This window comes from Equus przewalskii, chromosome 6 (genome assembly GCF_037783145.1).
Source record: "Equus przewalskii isolate Varuska chromosome 6, EquPr2, whole genome shotgun sequence".
Lineage (NCBI taxonomy): Eukaryota > Metazoa > Chordata > Mammalia > Perissodactyla > Equidae > Equus > Equus przewalskii.
The window spans coordinates 20,448,953-20,466,366 of record NC_091836.1 but is presented as its reverse complement, the minus strand read 5'-3'; positions in this window follow the sequence as shown (position 1 = coordinate 20,466,366).

The following is a 17,414-nucleotide window of genomic DNA, read 5'->3' as shown; positions in this document are numbered from 1 at the left end:
TGAGCACTCTAAAGGAGTAGTAGGGAAGTAGTTTCACGGAAGAAGTAGGTCTCGGGCATCCTTTGAAGGATCCTGGAAGATGGGTAGATAGACGAGCATGGAGAGGACAATGCAGGTAGGGGAGTGGTCTGAGCAATGGGCATTGTGGTTGAAACATTTGTGGTTTCAATTTGTCCTGATTTTCAGGAAGAGTCCACCGAACCTCAGACATAATAGAAAAGCACGCTAGCTTTTGGCAAGGAATGAGGGAGTAGTAAATACTCCCATCTTAGTTAGTGGTCACTTTTCTGCAGCACTGCCTGGAACTGCGGCAGGATTGGGGCGTGCCAGTGGACTTGGCTGGAAAGGCCTGGAAAGGGTGGAAGCAGCCCAGCCACTGGCGCAGGGGAGCACAGCGGGCTATCTATAACTCCGACTGGTCACCCAGGAAATCAGCCTGCTCTGTTTTTCAGAACATTACCTCGTGCCAAGGCAATTTAGAAGTTACACATAACAGAGGGGCCATTTCTAAAGTCACATCCACCAGAAGCCCCAACACTTTGTCCCTTACCACTGAGACAGACTGCTCTTGTTCTGAAGGATAGATTTGGCTCTGAATTGCCCTCAAGTCCCAGGTACAAGCTGCCACTTGATGGCCACTTGCCACCATCCCAGGAAAAGGGTGGGAAGGAGGTTAAAGGGCAGAGGGACTGAAACTGGACCCTGCCACAGTAGAGTCAGGTCTGGGCCAGGCTGAGAGAAGAGAGGCTTAGTCTGGCCAGAAGACATTACTCTGCAAGGTGAGTTCAAAGGGGAATGTCACAGGGCAGAGCATTTCCAACTGTGTGTTCTCTGCAGATACTTGTGGGTTGCCTGGACTGAGGGCTGGAGAAGCCAAAGGAGGGGGGAGACCCCAAAGATAGCTTACAGACCCCACCCTATTTTCACTGGAGATTGTCCTCGTCTATCTGTTTTATATTTTGGGGATGTGCTTAATAATTCATTTGGAAAGAAAAAAAAAGGATTTTGATGATAGAAATCAGTTGATACCAAATGAATCAGGCATCCAATTGAACATGTTCCTTTTAAAATTGTCACCCTGGAAGGTTATAAAATGATTTCAGAGAGGCTACCCTTGACCAGGAGTGTGTTAGAATGCCCCTTTGAGCCTGTGGACCATTTTTTCCTGAAATGCCTCTGCAATGGCAAATCCTCCATACTTGATTTCTGAATTGGTGGAAGTGTATCCAGATCCATATCTCTCTCACGAATAAAGCGATTAATGGAGCTGGATGACGTTTTTGAGTCAGAATGTCAAAGGGATCAGAATGTCAAAGTCAAAATGAAGGTGGTACTATGAATTTTGAGATGGAGCCATTTAGGTGATTTCTAAAAGCAATTCTTGCTGAGAGGCCCCCAAAGGCCTCCTTAACCCTACTAACCAACTTGGGGACTAGAGGGTCAGCTACTCATCTAAGCAGGAAAGATTTTCAGTATATTCTTCTCTCATGGCTCAAACCAAAAACAGAACCAAAGAACACAGTGTCACATGCCAGAGATGCTCTAGGAGCTTCCAGGAATAGAAAGAGGGGAAATGTGTCAACTGGACCTGGATTCAAACCATGGCTCTGCTCCCACCAGCTGGGTCCCAGGGACACGTGAGGTAACCTCTCGGAGTCTCTGTTTCCTCACCTGTAAATTTAGAATGATTACAAATTCCTCAAAGGGTTGTTGGGAGAATTTAAATATATAAACAGGTATCACGTAGTGCTGGGCACATATTAAGTTCTCCATACATTGTCACTGCTGTCATTACTATTAGTGTTGTTATTGTTGTTTTCACTCTGAATCACCCTTCTCGTTCCACTTCCTCACTTCATCCATTCTGCATTGCCTAATTTTAAAATTAGTTTGCGTAAAACACATTTTAATGACCCTACGGATTTCCAGCCCCCTATAATCCTTTTAAGGGACTTTGTCAAATTACGTGTGACAGCATTTTTAAACACAACATGAAGCTTAGAAAATAAAGCAGTTTTTAAAACAAGTTTTACCATCCAATTATAGAGACTATGTGGAGTTTTCAGTACTACACACTGAACAAGCTAATACAAATTTATAGATAAATTTTTTAAAGATTTGGGATAAGATTGTTGGGTTTGCTGTGAACACAAAAGTGTGGACACTGGAGTAGACTGCCTGGGACAAAACCCTCCTACTCACTCTCTAAAAAATCAAAAAAAAGGAAAAGAAATCAGTAGAAAATCTTTGTCAATTGAATGACCTTTTCACAACATGCTGTTTTGGTCCCTGCTACCAGGATTGAAGGTGTGTCCCCAACATAGGGATGATACTTGTTGAGCACCCTGATTCTGTGGTGTCCCCTAGGGTGGCAGTGCTGAGCCCCAGGACCTGCTCCGTGTGTCCAGATCAGGCAAGGCTTTACTGGGGTCGCTGGGGGCAGAGATGGGGAGCAAGAGCCAGGGAGCTGCCAGCGGGAGGAAGAACAATGGGCTAGTGTGAGTGCTGCCTGAGGGGCCCAGCGGAGGTGACAGTCCACCGGGGCTGCGGAGGCGTGTTTGTCCAGGCAGGAAGCCACAGGGGACCACGAGCCAGCCTCCCCTGGCACATCTCCTGACTGCACCTGCAGCGGAGCCTGTGGGCACCTTGAGGATGGCAGGAGCCGTTGCTGGGAAGCCTGCCCCAGCCCACCTGGCCAGGCCAATATCTTCCTTATTTCCTGGTTGTGCTGGAGGACTGCCCTCCTGCTCAAGGAAAGATTCTCCACTGTGCTTAGGTTGCTCAGCTTTCTCCCTTAGTCTTCTTATGGCCTCACTATCCGGTGGACATTCCCTGAGCTGAGGTCGGGGAGGGATGTTGTAGAGGGTGGGGGGAATGACTAAAATCTTGTGAAATAGCTGCTAAGGTGGAAGGGTCCAATAGGGACGGGACACTTCATGGGCTCTCACTGACATATGTGGGATGAATGATTTTATGAGTGTGCTGGAACTCTTCTGTGTTCAGACTGTTGGGCCAACACAGGTATAGTGGTATTTTGGTGGGGGGGAGTAACTGTAAGACAACACCATTCCTGGTGTCAGTCACCTAGGGACTGCCTCTCAGACCAGGCAAGGGGCTGGGCACAAGTGTCTGAGGAGGGCGTGCAGGTGGGCCCACGTGGAGATAAATAGTAGAAATGAGGAGGCAGTGGAGGTGGGCCACGCTGCTGGCGTTAATTTGAACATTGCGTATGGAAAAGGCAGGACTTGCAAGCTATGAGCCTGAGCTGGTTAGAGCAAGTTCTGAAAGCTGGACTTTGTTGGCTTAACTTTTTTACCACGCATGGTGTTCTCTGGGCTTATTCCTATGCAGTCTGTCTCACTCAGGGTTTAGCGACGTAATGGCCAACAATTTTGCTGGCGTTGTGGTGCTCCTCTTCATGCAATATTTCATTTGATCCTCACAACAGTCTGGTGAGGAATTATTGTCTGTATTGTACAGATGGGGAAATTGAGACGCAGAGCATTAAGTGACCTGCTCAAGGTAACATAGTTTTAAGTGGTAGAGTCAGGATTTGAATCCAGGTCTATCTAATTCCAGAGATCAAATTCTTCCCTGCTTTTTGATATGGAGTCTTTTCGAAAGCGTTACCCTGTCGCTATTGTGCTGCATGTTACTCAGGGCAGTGTTCAAGTTCAGGCTTGGAGGAAGCTTTTCAAGGAAGGACAGAGTTGCCATGGGAGGTGGGACTTGGTGGATGGGTCATATTAATTGGTCAATTGTCCTTCCTTCTTAGAGCATTTCCTTCCCATGCTGGACCTTAGATACTCTGGTCTTACTTTAATACTTTGTGAGCCATCTCTCATGGCTTCTTTCTGTAACCTCTGCCCAATTGTCTCCCAAAGATGGGAGTGCTAATAAGGTTCTCTTAGGAGTCTGATGGTGCATCTGAAATTCAGGGCTAAGGTAGAAGATCTCCAGATGTGCAGTTCTCTGGGTGACCAGCATCCAAGGGACTCATACTCAGCTACCACCTGCTTTCAGCATGTTCTGCTCAGGCATCCAGGGAGACTGAGATCCATAGTCAGTGCTGGTGCTGCCTGAGGGCATATGCAGGGCTGGACAGGAATAGATGTTCAAATGTTGATGTCTGCCATTTTCTCTAGTTGATCTAATCTGTCCAAGCTGGCATCACAGCCTGTGGCAGACGGAAGCAAATGGCTGTCTAGATTAGATGGTGTGACTCATCATCATCTATAAACTGTAATTTAGTAACTTGGTTCCTTGACCCAAGGAAATAACAGAAGAGCTCCATGATAACAGTGGACTTGGAAGAGGCCTGGAGAAGATCTGGACAGCATCAGCCCATGGTCATCTCTCTGTTCTTCTAGCAATCTTTTCGTATTCAGTGGTATGTATGTTTACGAATCTAGGCGACTATATCATGTAATCTATCATCGCTCTGTTCCATGTTCTCTCTGTGGTCCAGGCAGAACCACAGGACTCCCACTGGGGCCTAGGCTCAAGACCATCCATGTATTGTAATAGTAATAGCCATTCCTTTTAGATGCTTACTATTTGCCAGGCACTGTTGTAGTGTTTTACATATAACTAACCTAATCCTTACAAAAATTTTATAATATACGCACCCAGTAGCTTGGCCAAGGTTGGTGGAGGCAGGATCAAACTCAGGCATTTAGCTTGTGAGCCTGGGCTCTCAAACATCAAGCTATATTACCATCGTACAGGCTGAAATGCCTATTCTCCTGAAGGCTCAGAGCCAAGAAATGAGGGATGAAAGAGCCAGAAAAAGCCCCTGTTTTCTGAAAAAGCCAGCTGGGTGTTATAGAGGGAGAACTGGATGAGACAGGTATTCTCAAATGTGATCCCTGGACCAGCAGCATCAGCATCACCCCTGGGAACTTGGTAGAAATGCAAATTCTCTAGCCCCATCTTGGACCTACCAAATCAGAAACTCTGGGAGACATGATTCTGATGCATGGTAAAGTTTGAAAATCTCTGGAATAGGGAGTCAGGAGGCTAGATTCCAGGCCGACCTCTGCCCTTGCCTACCTAGATGACCATGTGTGGGTAATTTCATCTATCTGATGCTGCTTTCCTCATCTTTAAAACAGAGGGCTCACTCCAGATTCACTCACTTTTTGTTAATCCAAAAAACATTTCTTGAATGCCTACCATGTGACAGATTCTGAAAATACTATGCCTTCAGGATGGAAGACAATGACATCAGGCAGCTTGGGATCCTCTATGGTCACCATTTTAGGTTCAATCCTAGCTAATTGTTGCTGGAACAATTGTTAGAAAGACTCTTTCTCTACCTTTCTTTTCTCCGAACTCCAGGATATCTCCACACTATAGCCAAAACCCCACTTAAAGGGAGCGTGACTCTGAGCCTACTGCTCCTCAGTTAAAAACCTCCAATGGCTCTCTTTTGGCTATGCTTTCCAAATGGATCATGATGAAGGACCAGGCTGCTTGTGATCCTTAGAAATGGCAGAGGCCTCAGACACAAGTCTGCTCAGGACACGCAGGCCTATAGGATGGTTAGGAGGAAGGAGTCCTGGCCAGCAGAGGTCCTAGGTTCTACAAAACATGAGTCCAGTGACTGAAAGAAGAAAAGAAAGGGTAAGATTCTCATGCAGCATTTGGCAAAACTCTTCTTTTCTTCGGGGCTCACGTCACATTTCCCTAGACAGACCTGGTTAAATTTCATGCCTGCATTTCAAAACCTATAAAACATTTGGAGCAACAGGAAATGGATGTGTTGGCTCAAGACTTGAGACTGTCAACAGCATGAGTTTGAATCTATTGTAGAAACCGGAGCCATTATACTCATCAATCAGCATCCTGAATAAGATCCCTGGGGCCTAGTGACTGCAGCTAATGTTGATGGGCTGGGGAAGTTGCTTTCCAACTTCAGATGCAGTCATCGATGTCTACATGGTTGTCTTGCCCTCTGACGAAGAATAAAGGATCAGTGATCAACACATCCATGAGACTTTATTGAGCACATATTCTACAACTGGCTTTGTGTCAAAGTTTCTGTATAGAAAAGAAACTCATACTTCTTGCACCAGAAGAGGGTGTCTGCCAAGGTTTCTGCATTCCATGCCTTGGTGTCATCTATACATTGGGCAATCCAAACTCAAGCTGAGGTGGGTCTGGGACTGCTTAGAGATTTGTCTGGAGCTTTGCTCTGGAGTCTGTGCATCTGCCTGTGAAGGCCACCTCATTGGTGCAAAATGGTTGCCTTGTTTTAGGAAGATAAGGGGTCTGAATTGCATCCTAGGCTGTGCATGTGGGACTGGAAACCTTTGGAGAAAGAGGGAAGGCAAGGATGTTTGGGTCCTATTAGACTCTTAGCTTTCGGGCTCAGCATCCTGTGGTAAAACCTTCCTAGGCACTTGCGGCAGAGTGGAAATCCTATCAGAGCCCTGGCCCTATTTACTGATATCTGACAGTTTGGGCCTCCCTAAGCTCAGCTCGGTCTCTACTTTGCCATTGTGAGGACAGTGGCTGGTGCTCTTGTTGGCCTTTTTTGAATTTGTTGAAGGTGGAATACCCAGATTTAGCACCATTGATGATTTTTCTCTATATCCCTTAGCAGAGTTTTTAGAAATGCTTTTCTGAATGTGCCCTGTGGAAATACAAGGCTGGAGGCCTCGAGATGGTTACTTGGAGAGACACTATCTGATCCATTGCTTTCCTTGTCCTGGTGGGAAGATATTTGCGCTGGCTGTCTCTCCCCGTGTCCCCCTGATCCCACCAGAATGTAAGCTCTTTGAAGTCAGGGACCTTACTTTCCTTGTTCACTGCTATATCGTCAGTGCCCACACAGATTGGATGACAGTAGGATGACAGTCAGCAAATATTTGCTGAATGAATGAATGGTTGCATGAATGGAGGAATGAACGATTGATTGTCTGGGACTTAACTCCCTTGTGGGGTGGTAGTGTTATGTGGTGATTAAGAGCTGTGGAATTAGATTGCCCAGGTTGGATCCCTGGCTCTTCTTATGTGCTGTGTGTTTTAGCCAAGTTTCTTAACCTCATTCTGTCTATGTATTTCCTCATCTGTAAGATGAGGCTAATACTTCAGAGCATTGTTATGAGGATTAAATGAAATAATACATACAAAGTATTTAGAACAGTTCCCAGCATATAATAAATGTCCAGAAATCTTGGCTATCACTGGCTTTGCAAACTGGAAGATACATGTGGAGCTCTTGGTATTGTTTCATCTCTGTCCCCCTCCCCCAGCTTTCTTCATGATGTGACTGTGTCTATTTTTGGGATGCGTTAACAAAAGGAGATTTGGTTTTTCTTAGAGAAAGGTACGCATTCCAATCAGTTTATAGTTATTGTGTGCCTGTTACATTTCTCACCTTGTTTTTGTTTTTTTTGTATTTGCTTCCAAACGTAATGGTAGAGACACTGGACTCAAGTCAAAAGCTTTCATATTAATTAAAATATTTCATATTAATAAAAATAACACTAATAACAATAATGGCTACCATTTACGGCATCTTTACTATGTGCTGGGCATTGGACAATCTGATGCCTAAACAACCTTCTGGACGAGGGGATCATGGATACCCAAGTATTGACTGACTGTCAGTGTCTGACTCTGGGTTCTCTGAGGACAGGCTTAGCTTACTTCATTCACCAGTCTCTCCGGTGTTACTGTGGCCACACACACCTCACACAGAGTTACTGCTTGATTGAATTAACTGCTCTGTCTTGGAGGCAGGTCTTTTTTCCCTTTGGACCTTCGAGATGTCTAAAATTCTGAGTTGTCTTTCATTCTTCCTGGCCTTTTTTCTTTTTTTCTTCTTCTTCCACTTACATTTATATTTCTATCTCCTTTTTATCTTCTCCGTATCTTCATTCATTCATTCAAGTTGTTCTCCCACCAAATTAGAGAAGTGGCAGTTCAAAAAAAACAGCACAGCTGCCTGTGCTACAGCTCCACCCATGACCAAAAGCTGCCTAGGAGCATGGCACGCATGCAAATAGACTTGTTTTGACGTGCCGGAGCCTTTTCCTTTTTGTAGTAAACTAAACCTTTGATTCACAAGGAAATGAACTTTGGCTTTATTGTAATTGCTGTGTCCATAGTGTTTGGGCACAAATCATGAGCTACACCTGGTAAAAATCCTGAGTCACCAGAGGGCTTGGTGTTTCAGGAAGAGGAAGAGGAGGAGATTCTTTGTTGCGTTTTCAGAAGGAAGGATGATTGGCAAGCGTTACCACAATCGTTGGGCAAACTCCCTTCACTTTACTCCTTTGAGCCTTTAGCTCAAGGGGAACAGGGGCCAACAACATCCCTAATGTCTGTTGTTTTGGGGGCTCTGGTCACTTGGGGGCCTTTTAACACTACTCAGAGAAGCAGTGAGACTGAGCAGTCTGAGGCATGGGCATGCAGAGTGGGTGCCAGGTCACCTGATCTCTATTTCTTGGTGGGGGACCTACAGGGAAGGGACTGTCTCTGGGTGCAGAGCTTTCATGGTGCCAAGCTCCCTCCTATGTGTGGGAAACGATATGCTTAGCTAGACAAAGGATCTTCCACGCTACACTTAAGCTGGAGATTTTTGTTTTTTCTTCTTAATCAGGGCTTTCTAGGGGCATTCCAATGAATAAGAGTTAAAAAAGGATAGATAGAAAAAGAGATCTTGCGAAAAAAGGAAGAACTAGATTTTTATTGCTTAGGTTAGTGCTTCCTAAATCCCAAAGTAATGTCACTTGAATTTTTTTTTTTTTTTTTTTTTTAACAAAAACAACCATCCAACAAACAGAGTCATGGACCACTCCAGACCTACTGAGTCAGGTTTTCTGAGGGTAGGGCCCAGGAATATCTCTTTACAATAATTATCCCATCTAATTTGGATGGGAATCACTCCCTAGGAATTCTTGTGGGACTTTCTATTATAAAAAATCAGGTTTTTCACTCTAAGGATATTGGCTGAGCACAGGGACTGTATCTTCTTCACCTTGAAATCCCTAATCTAGCGTAATTCCCAGCACAGAGTGAGTGCTCCAAAAGCACTAACTAAGAAGTATCATGGAAGACATTTCACAAAGGTGACCATCAACTGTGCAGACTGTGGGAGAATGTACTATTGGTGACATGGAGGTGAAACTATAAAATTAAGCTTATTATTCAGCACGTGGTGCCAAATAATGCTAAACCAGAAAAAAAAAAAAAGAAAAAATCCCTTTGCCTTGGAGGGACCACATGTTGGAGAATAGCCTGGAGACTTTTCCTTTGGCAAAGGCTATTTTCCAAAGCCATCTGGTCCTTGTTTTTCTCATCTGCAAAATGGGAGCATGGACACTTGCCAGCTGCCTGTGTTGAAGAGACTTTGTCAGTATGACTGGAGGCCATCTGTCTGGAATCAGAAGGGATTCAACAATAGCCGTAAAGAGAGTTGGGCGTCCTCCATCCTGCCATGGAGGCCAGGCTGTTACGTACAATAATGCCCTAGGTTCTGAACAGTGGCACCCATCCAGGCCACTTTGACTTGGGTCTGTGCAGTGTCTATTTGATCAGAATGAATGTGATTTCCTTTTTAATTGTTCCTGGTCATAACATCTAATTTAAGGCACAATAAAACTGGGATACCAATCATTAAGGCCATTCCTAGATAAGGACCTGTGATGCAGTTGTCAGCCATATTTGTAGATGGTGGCTGGGAACTGGGGATGATAAGATGTGGTCTGAATTCCACTATTTCTTTGGCAGGGGTAGTGGGAACTGCTTTTGTCTTAGAAAAGTACAAATTGGTGAAACTTAAATGGGTCCCTAGTGTGCATGAATTTGGAGAACAAAAACACAAAAGGGAATTCAGTTATGTAGTCTTTTGATTGGAATGAAACAACGAAAATTAGTGTATGTAGAGGACTCTACACTAGGCTATTGCATTTAACCATTGCAACAATTATTATTATCATTATTATTATTATTTTGATTTGGAAGAGAAGGAAACTAAAGCTAAGAGAGTCTAAACAACTTACCCAAGGCCACACTGCTAGCAGTGCAGCCGGATTCCAAACAATGCTCTGTGACTCTGAATTAAATAATCTCTTCAGTATGCTCCCCTGTCTTGCCCGGAGGCAAATTCTGTGGAAGAACGAAATGATATTCGTTAGCAGGAGAAATGAGAAATGGTCTTAGCCAACTCCGTGTGTAAAGGAAACATGGGAGATTGACTATAGGCAGCAATGGAGACTGATATTATCCCCATAGATTTACCCATATCACTTGGGAGCCCATTATTTTTCTAGTTGGACTTAGGCAATTTATCTTTTATATACCTAAAAATTTGATATCATAGTATTTCCCTAAAATAAACAGTGGCTCTTAACCTTGGAATTCTCATGAGCTTTATGGACTGTCTCCCAAGGAAAATGTATATGTGCACATAGGACTCCCCTTTAAAATCACCCAGATCCTCCCCTCCTCTCCCACCCCATCTCTAAGGTCAAGAAATATTTCTCTAGATATGTGACTTTACAAGCTGCCCTGAATTTCTGGGCTGCAGACAATCTGTATAGTCTAGGAGTTGTTCAACCTGTACGCCATCAATTTTTCTATGTTCTAGTCTGTCCGTAGCTGCTTTGATGGTAAATCATTCACTGGAGAGTCATATGGATTTTCCTTCTATCCAACACCAAATATCTGGCTATATGATGCTAACAATTTCTCTGTTTTTCCTATTGCTGTGTCTCTAAAAGTCTAGAATAGTACTTGGCACAATTATATGAGGTAATCTATATATTTTGTTTTTTGCATTCAATATATATTTCTGAAAATTGTTGTGTGTAAAAATGTTTGGAAATTAATCACATAAATGCAGTTGGACAACTTGTTCTTAAAGGGAGTTTATAATTTCTCCATTATATATACCACTATAGATCTTTGGTATATAAACTTTACCAAGCTAAGGAAGCTTTCTTCTAGTCCTAATTTTCTAAGAGTTGTTGTTTTAAAATTACAAATAGATGTTGGATTTTTATCAAGGGTTTAGACATTGACTGAGGTAATTTCATTATTTTTCTCAAACAGTTTATTAATGTAGTGAATTACATTGATAAAATTTCTAAGAATAAACCATCCTTGCCTTACTATGACAAATCCTACTTTATTATGGTGCATTATTACTGTTATATCATCATCGTACCCTATTTCTTAATACACTGTTGAATTCAGCAAACTAATATTTTATTTAGGATTTTTGAATCTATGATCACAAATTAAATGGGCCTATAATTTTCTTTTTTTTCTTCTTCTTCTTCCTAAAGCCCTCCAGTACATAGTGGTATATTCTAGTTGTGGGTCCTTCTGGTTGTGCTATGTGGGACACCACCTCAGCATGGCTTGATGAGTGGTGCCATGTCCTTGCCCAGGACCTGAAGCCGTGAAACCCTGGGCTGCCGAAGCGGAGTGTGCAACTCAACCAATTGGCCACGGGGCCAGCCCCAAGATTGAAGTGGTTTTTTTTGAGGAAGATTAGCACTGAGCTAACATCTACTGCCAACCCTCCTCTTTTTGCTGAGGAAGATTGGCCCTGAGCTAACATCCATGCCATCTTCCTCTGTTTTATATGTGGGACACCTGCCACAGCATGGCTTGATAAGCCGTGTGTATGTCCACATCCAGGATCTGAACTGGCGAACCCCAGGCCAGCAAAGAGGAATGTGTGAACTTAACCACTGCGCCAACGGGCTGGTCCCTATAATTTTCTTTTCTTGTATTGACCTATCTAGTTTTAAAATCAAGAATCATTAGTCTTTTATTTGAAAACTACCTCTAATTTCTGTTGTTTTAGCAATATCCGAGAGACAAAATATTGTTGGATATCTTTTAAAATTTAAATTTAATCCAGGAATCCGTCTTTTAATTGGTGAGTTTGATAGTTTTTATATTTATCGTGGTTACCATAATGTTAAAACTTATCCCGTTACTTTATTTCTATTTTCCACTCACTGTATTTTTTTAATACCCCCTTCTTGTTTTCCATGGAAAGATCCAGTTTTCTTTAGCTGGTTTAAAAATTAAGCATTCTATTTCTGTTCTTACAGTAAGAACAAAAGTGGCAGTTGCCTCTTAGCTCAGATCCATACTTATGCTTATTTTCCCCTATTGACTTCTTAAATTTATCAATAGCTATATTTTCCCCTTTGTATAGAAAAACAATAGTACATTTTAATTTCTCTTTCATGTCCTCCAGGGCCACGCATTTCATGCCTCCACAAATTACATAAAACATAACGTGAATGGTGCCCCTTGGACTTGTGCAGTCATGGTGATATTTTCCAGATATTTTGTTCTGGGTTCTTATGGATCTATTTTCTTTTTTTTTTCCAGCTTTATACAAATTCCTATAATAAACTTTATCCAGGTATTTGACCACCTTTTGCTCCCATATTTTTTGTAGCATCCTCCTGTGTTGCACTTTTCATTAAAGTACTTCCTTCAAGAGGAATTTTACTGTGAGGCTTTGTATGCTTGAGGATATTTTTGTTATGCTACAATATTTGAATGACAATTTGGCTGGATTTAAAATTATAGCTTCAATGTTCTTTTCTTCAATACTTTAAAAATATTTCTTCATTGTCTGTTTGCATCTAGTTTTGCTGTTGAGAAGTGTACTGTCAATATGATTCTTGTTCCTCAACTGCCTATATACCCTCTCTCAGCAAGCTTTTTGAATTTACTCTTTGTATTAGCTGTTTTTAAGTTGCATTATAATGTGTCCTGGTGTTACTTTTTCCTTACTTCTACTATTTGACCGTTCATGAGCCCTTTTAATCTTAGATATTTCATAATTTTTAAAAATTTTATGAATTTATCTTCATCATATTTTCAAGACAAGGACAAGACAAGAAGAACCACTATCAGCATTGCTGTTTATCATCTCATGGCCAACACTATAAAGAAAGGGAAGAAATAGAGATGTAGGGATTGGAAGAGAAAGGATAAAACTGCCATTATTTTCAGAAGAGATGATGCTCTGTCTCGAAAGATCATCATAATCAACAGACTATTAGAACTAATAAGAGAATTCAGCACGTTTGCCAAAAATAAGATAAACTCATAAACATTATTAGAACTTTTCTACACCAACAATAATCCATTAGTAAATATATTAAAAACATGCTATTCACAATGTCAAAAGAAACTATAAAGCAATTAAGAATTAGCTTATCTAAGAATACACTAGACTCTGTGGAAAAATTTTAGAACTCTAATCATAAAGAACATAAAATACGATCTCAATAGATGGAGAACTATCCCGTGCTCAGCTGGGCCAAATTACTCTTATAATGATATCAGTCCTCCTCAAAGCAATCAATAAATTATATGAAAACAACCCAAAATTCCAGTTGGATTTTTTTGAGAGCCTTGATAAACTTATTCTAAAATTTTAAGATGTACTGTAATAAACAATAATGAAAACTGTAAAGTGTGAGTACAAGAACAGAAAATAAGATCAATGAAATAAAATAGAGTTCAAAGGCAGACCCACCTATAGAATGTAAGTATTTCTATTCAAAAAAAGGACACCATGGTTAAAGTTAACAGATGACTGATTAGGAGAAGAAATCTGTATTAAGTAAAACTGATAATATCTAAAATTGTATGTGTAGAATATACAACGAACTCCTGCTAATCAACAAGAAAAAGACAGCAACCCCAGTAGAGAAATTGGCAAAGGAATGAAGACATCTTAGAGAAGAGGAAATCCAGAAGGTTAACAAGCACGTGAAGAGATGCTCAAATTTATTAGTGTTAGCAATGTAAGATAAAATCACAAGGAACTATCACTACATCTGTTAGGTTGGCAAAAATTGGAAAGCTGGATGATGCCAAGTTCGGTGGTGAAATGGAAATATGTAAAGCTTCGTGAACTGCTGGTGGGAGTCCTGGAGAGCAATCTGGTTGTATTTAGTCAACTTAAATGAACGCATATTCCTTGACCTAGTAATTCTCCCTCTGGGCATGTAACCCCAAGGAAATTTTCACATGCCTCTGTGAAAAAAATGCATATCAGAATGTTTATTGATGCTTTGTTTGTGGAAGGAGAGGTTGGAGACAATATGGTTAAGTAAAATGCAGTGCTTGCATTCCATGGGATGCTTTCAAGACATTAGAAGTGACAGATGGAATGTATACATACCAGTGCGGATGGATCTTACAACCTAGTGCCGAATTAAAAAATAAGAAACAGTATAAGCTCTATAATACACCACCACCTACATGAATTAAAAACCCGTGTGTGCAGAACAACATACATTTTGTAAAAACAGGTACAAATGTTTAAAAATAAAAGGATTGACAGAAGAAAACAGTTTCTTTGTTTGGAACAGTGGGTATCTGATGGAAGTAAGGGAAGCCAGGAAAAAGAATAAACATGGAAGGTGGAGAGAGAATTGAATGAATGGATGAATGACTCCACAAAAGAGTGAATGAATAAATAAATAAGAAAGGAAACTTTCATGGACCTCTGATGATAAAGTTCCATGGATGAAGACGATGATTAAAGCCCAAAGGAAAAGGCAAAAATAAGGCCTACTCTAGATGATGGCAGACAATGAACACAGTAAAAATTTGTTGAATGAAGGAAGAAATGAAGTCTGTGGTGAATTCTTTCTGCAAAACTAAGAGTTCTTTTGCAATATGAATCAGTGCTCTTTACTGAATTATTTTAGGAGTTTTGATTTTGGTATATCAAATTTTAAAAAAATGAGAGCACACCTGTATTTGGAGACATCTGGACGGCGTTAACAGAATCTTTTACTTTTCCTCCACTTCTTGAGGTATTGCGTAAACACGGACACCTCATCCTCTTTTGAACTATGCTGTGTAGTTTGACTTTTGATTCTGAGTTACAGAAAATATCTTCCCAGAAAATCTTTGACATTTTGATCAAGCCTTGGTTCCCAAATACCTGCCTACATGTAGTCACTGATATCCCGAGTCTTTGCTGGAAGCACTGAGCTTGGAGGCTGTCAGAGGTGGCAGGGTTTATAGCTGGCCATGATGGTGGGCTTGCCTACTGACAACTTTTGCTTTTCTCTGCTACTGTACAAGATCTGATTTGTCAGAGCACCTCTGGATTTGTCCTCCTTCCCTCTAGAGAACAAGGATTTATCCCAGGGGATGTAATCTACTGATCTGCCCCAGGTTAAACATGGCCGACATTTGGCTTCCACTGATTTCAAGTTAACCAATATCTATTAGTATACTTCTTTAAAGCTCTGGCTCTAGTAGGATGAATTCGGGTCTGACCCCCAGCCTATCACCTAATAGCCCTGTGACACCGGGCAAATGAAATTTCTTAAGCGCTTGTTTCTCTGAAGAATATGAATAGAAGTTTCCTCACAGAGTTGTGGTTAGATCAGATAATGTAGTTAAGACTTAACCTGGAGCTTGATGTACAGTAAGTGGTTATTATTATTACTTCACGGAAATTATTATGCTAGTTTTGTAAGGAGAGACAAACATAAGAAAAAGTTCTTAATTTCATGGAACTTGGAGAAATAAGACATGCCGCCAAAACAGAGCAACGTGAGAGAAGACCAGGGAGGTCACCCATCCTCCTGAGAACCCTGTGAGACATTCAGAGAACTGCTTCTTCATTTCATAAACAAGGAAACTGGATCTCAGGAGGGTTGCGTGACTTGGTTAAGGGGACATGGCCAGTGAATGGCAGAGTCTTGATGGGAGCCCACCTCTCCCATGACTGAGCTAGGCATGACGGATGTGCCTCTGTTTCCAGTGGACACTTCTCAGTGTGGCCTGAGGCCTTGTGACACTGTTACTTGCCAGGCCACTGACAGCATGGGGCCCTCCATGTCCTACAGTCCAGAGGCTTTGGGGTGAGGGCTCATAACCCAGCCAGGATGTTTCTCTGCAAGACCTGCCCTCAAATCAACAACCCATTAGAGACAGTAATTCATGACTTTTTTTGTGTGTGAGTAAGACTGTTGCTGAGCTAACATCTGTTGCCAATCTTCCTCTTTTTGCTTGAGGAAGACTGTTGCTGAGCTAACATCTGTGCCAATCTTCCTCTTCTTTGTGTGGGATGCTGCCGCAGTGTGGCTTGACAAGCGGTCCTATGTCCACGCCCGGGATCCAAACCTGCAAACCCAGGGCTGCTGAAGCAGAACGCGCAAACTTGACCGCTACATCACTGGGCCGGCTCCAGTAATTCATTACTTAATTAAATGAACTTTTATTGAGGGTCAGGTATGCTCCAGGTCCTGTATGAGGCACTGGGGAGACAAAGGCGACACCTCCTTGAGGAACCTACAGAATCATGCAACAATTTACCATCATACAATGAACAAAGTGCTCCAGGAGCTGGGAGAAGGGGACTAACATTTTCTGGGCTAGAAGGTTTGGTGGGTCAGAACATTTTTCACCACAAAAAGGTGCTATTTGAGCTGGATCTTGAAAAATGAAGAGACGATTTTCAGGTGAGGAACTGGGGTAAAGGAACCCAGCAAGAGAAGACAGTAAGGTCAAAGGCAAGGAATTGGGTGGATGTGCAGAGTGGTGCTTAGAACACATTGAGGAACAAAGGTGAGGGGGCACAGGGGGCGATGAGGCTGGAAAGGTAAGCAAGGACCAGATTGTGAGGGGCCTTCTGTGCTACCAGGTCTGTGGCTGAAGGGAGGAGGGGAAGGCTTTTTAAGGTAGAGAATGGATTTGATCTAGATTGTGTAAGATGGCTCTGAGGCAGTGTGGAGAACAGAGCAGCAAGACTCCAGACCTGCCCCAGGGGGCGTGAATCAGGTGGTCTTGACCCCAAACCGATTGGGTCGTTGGGGCCTGAGCATGTGGATTTCAGATACACAGTGGCAGAAAGCTGCCAAACCTGTAAGAGGTCACTGGCCTAACACCCCATATAATCAGGTGGTGAACCCCATTTCGTTTCCCTTGAGAAGCTTCGTGTTAACAGATGGATGGGCTCTAGGAGAGAGGCCTGTGCATAAAGTGCCTGCAAGGCCCCTTTGAGTAACTACCTCAGTTGAAGAGCTTGAGTGTCTTCTCCTTTCTTCCCCGATTGAGTTGGCCTCTTCCTCCATGGGTATGTGTACCGTCAGAACCAGAGTCCCCATATTTAAGCATGATTAAGCTGTGCCATTTTGGTAGTAGCTGGGGGGCAAGGGGAGGGGCTAACGTGTTTTAAAATGGAATAAACAGACAAGCAATATTAAAAGAATGAGGAGTTGTTTAGTGAGGCTTGAAGAGACTACAGGTGTTTCCTCCTGTGTTGAGAACCAGTGACCCCTGGGAATCACATTTCCCGTTGAGCGGGGCCCACGGCGGACTGAGTCCTGCTGACACCCTGGTGGTGTAGAAGCCTGAATGGGTGCCATAGAAAACCCAGAGTTTTCCAGGGAGCC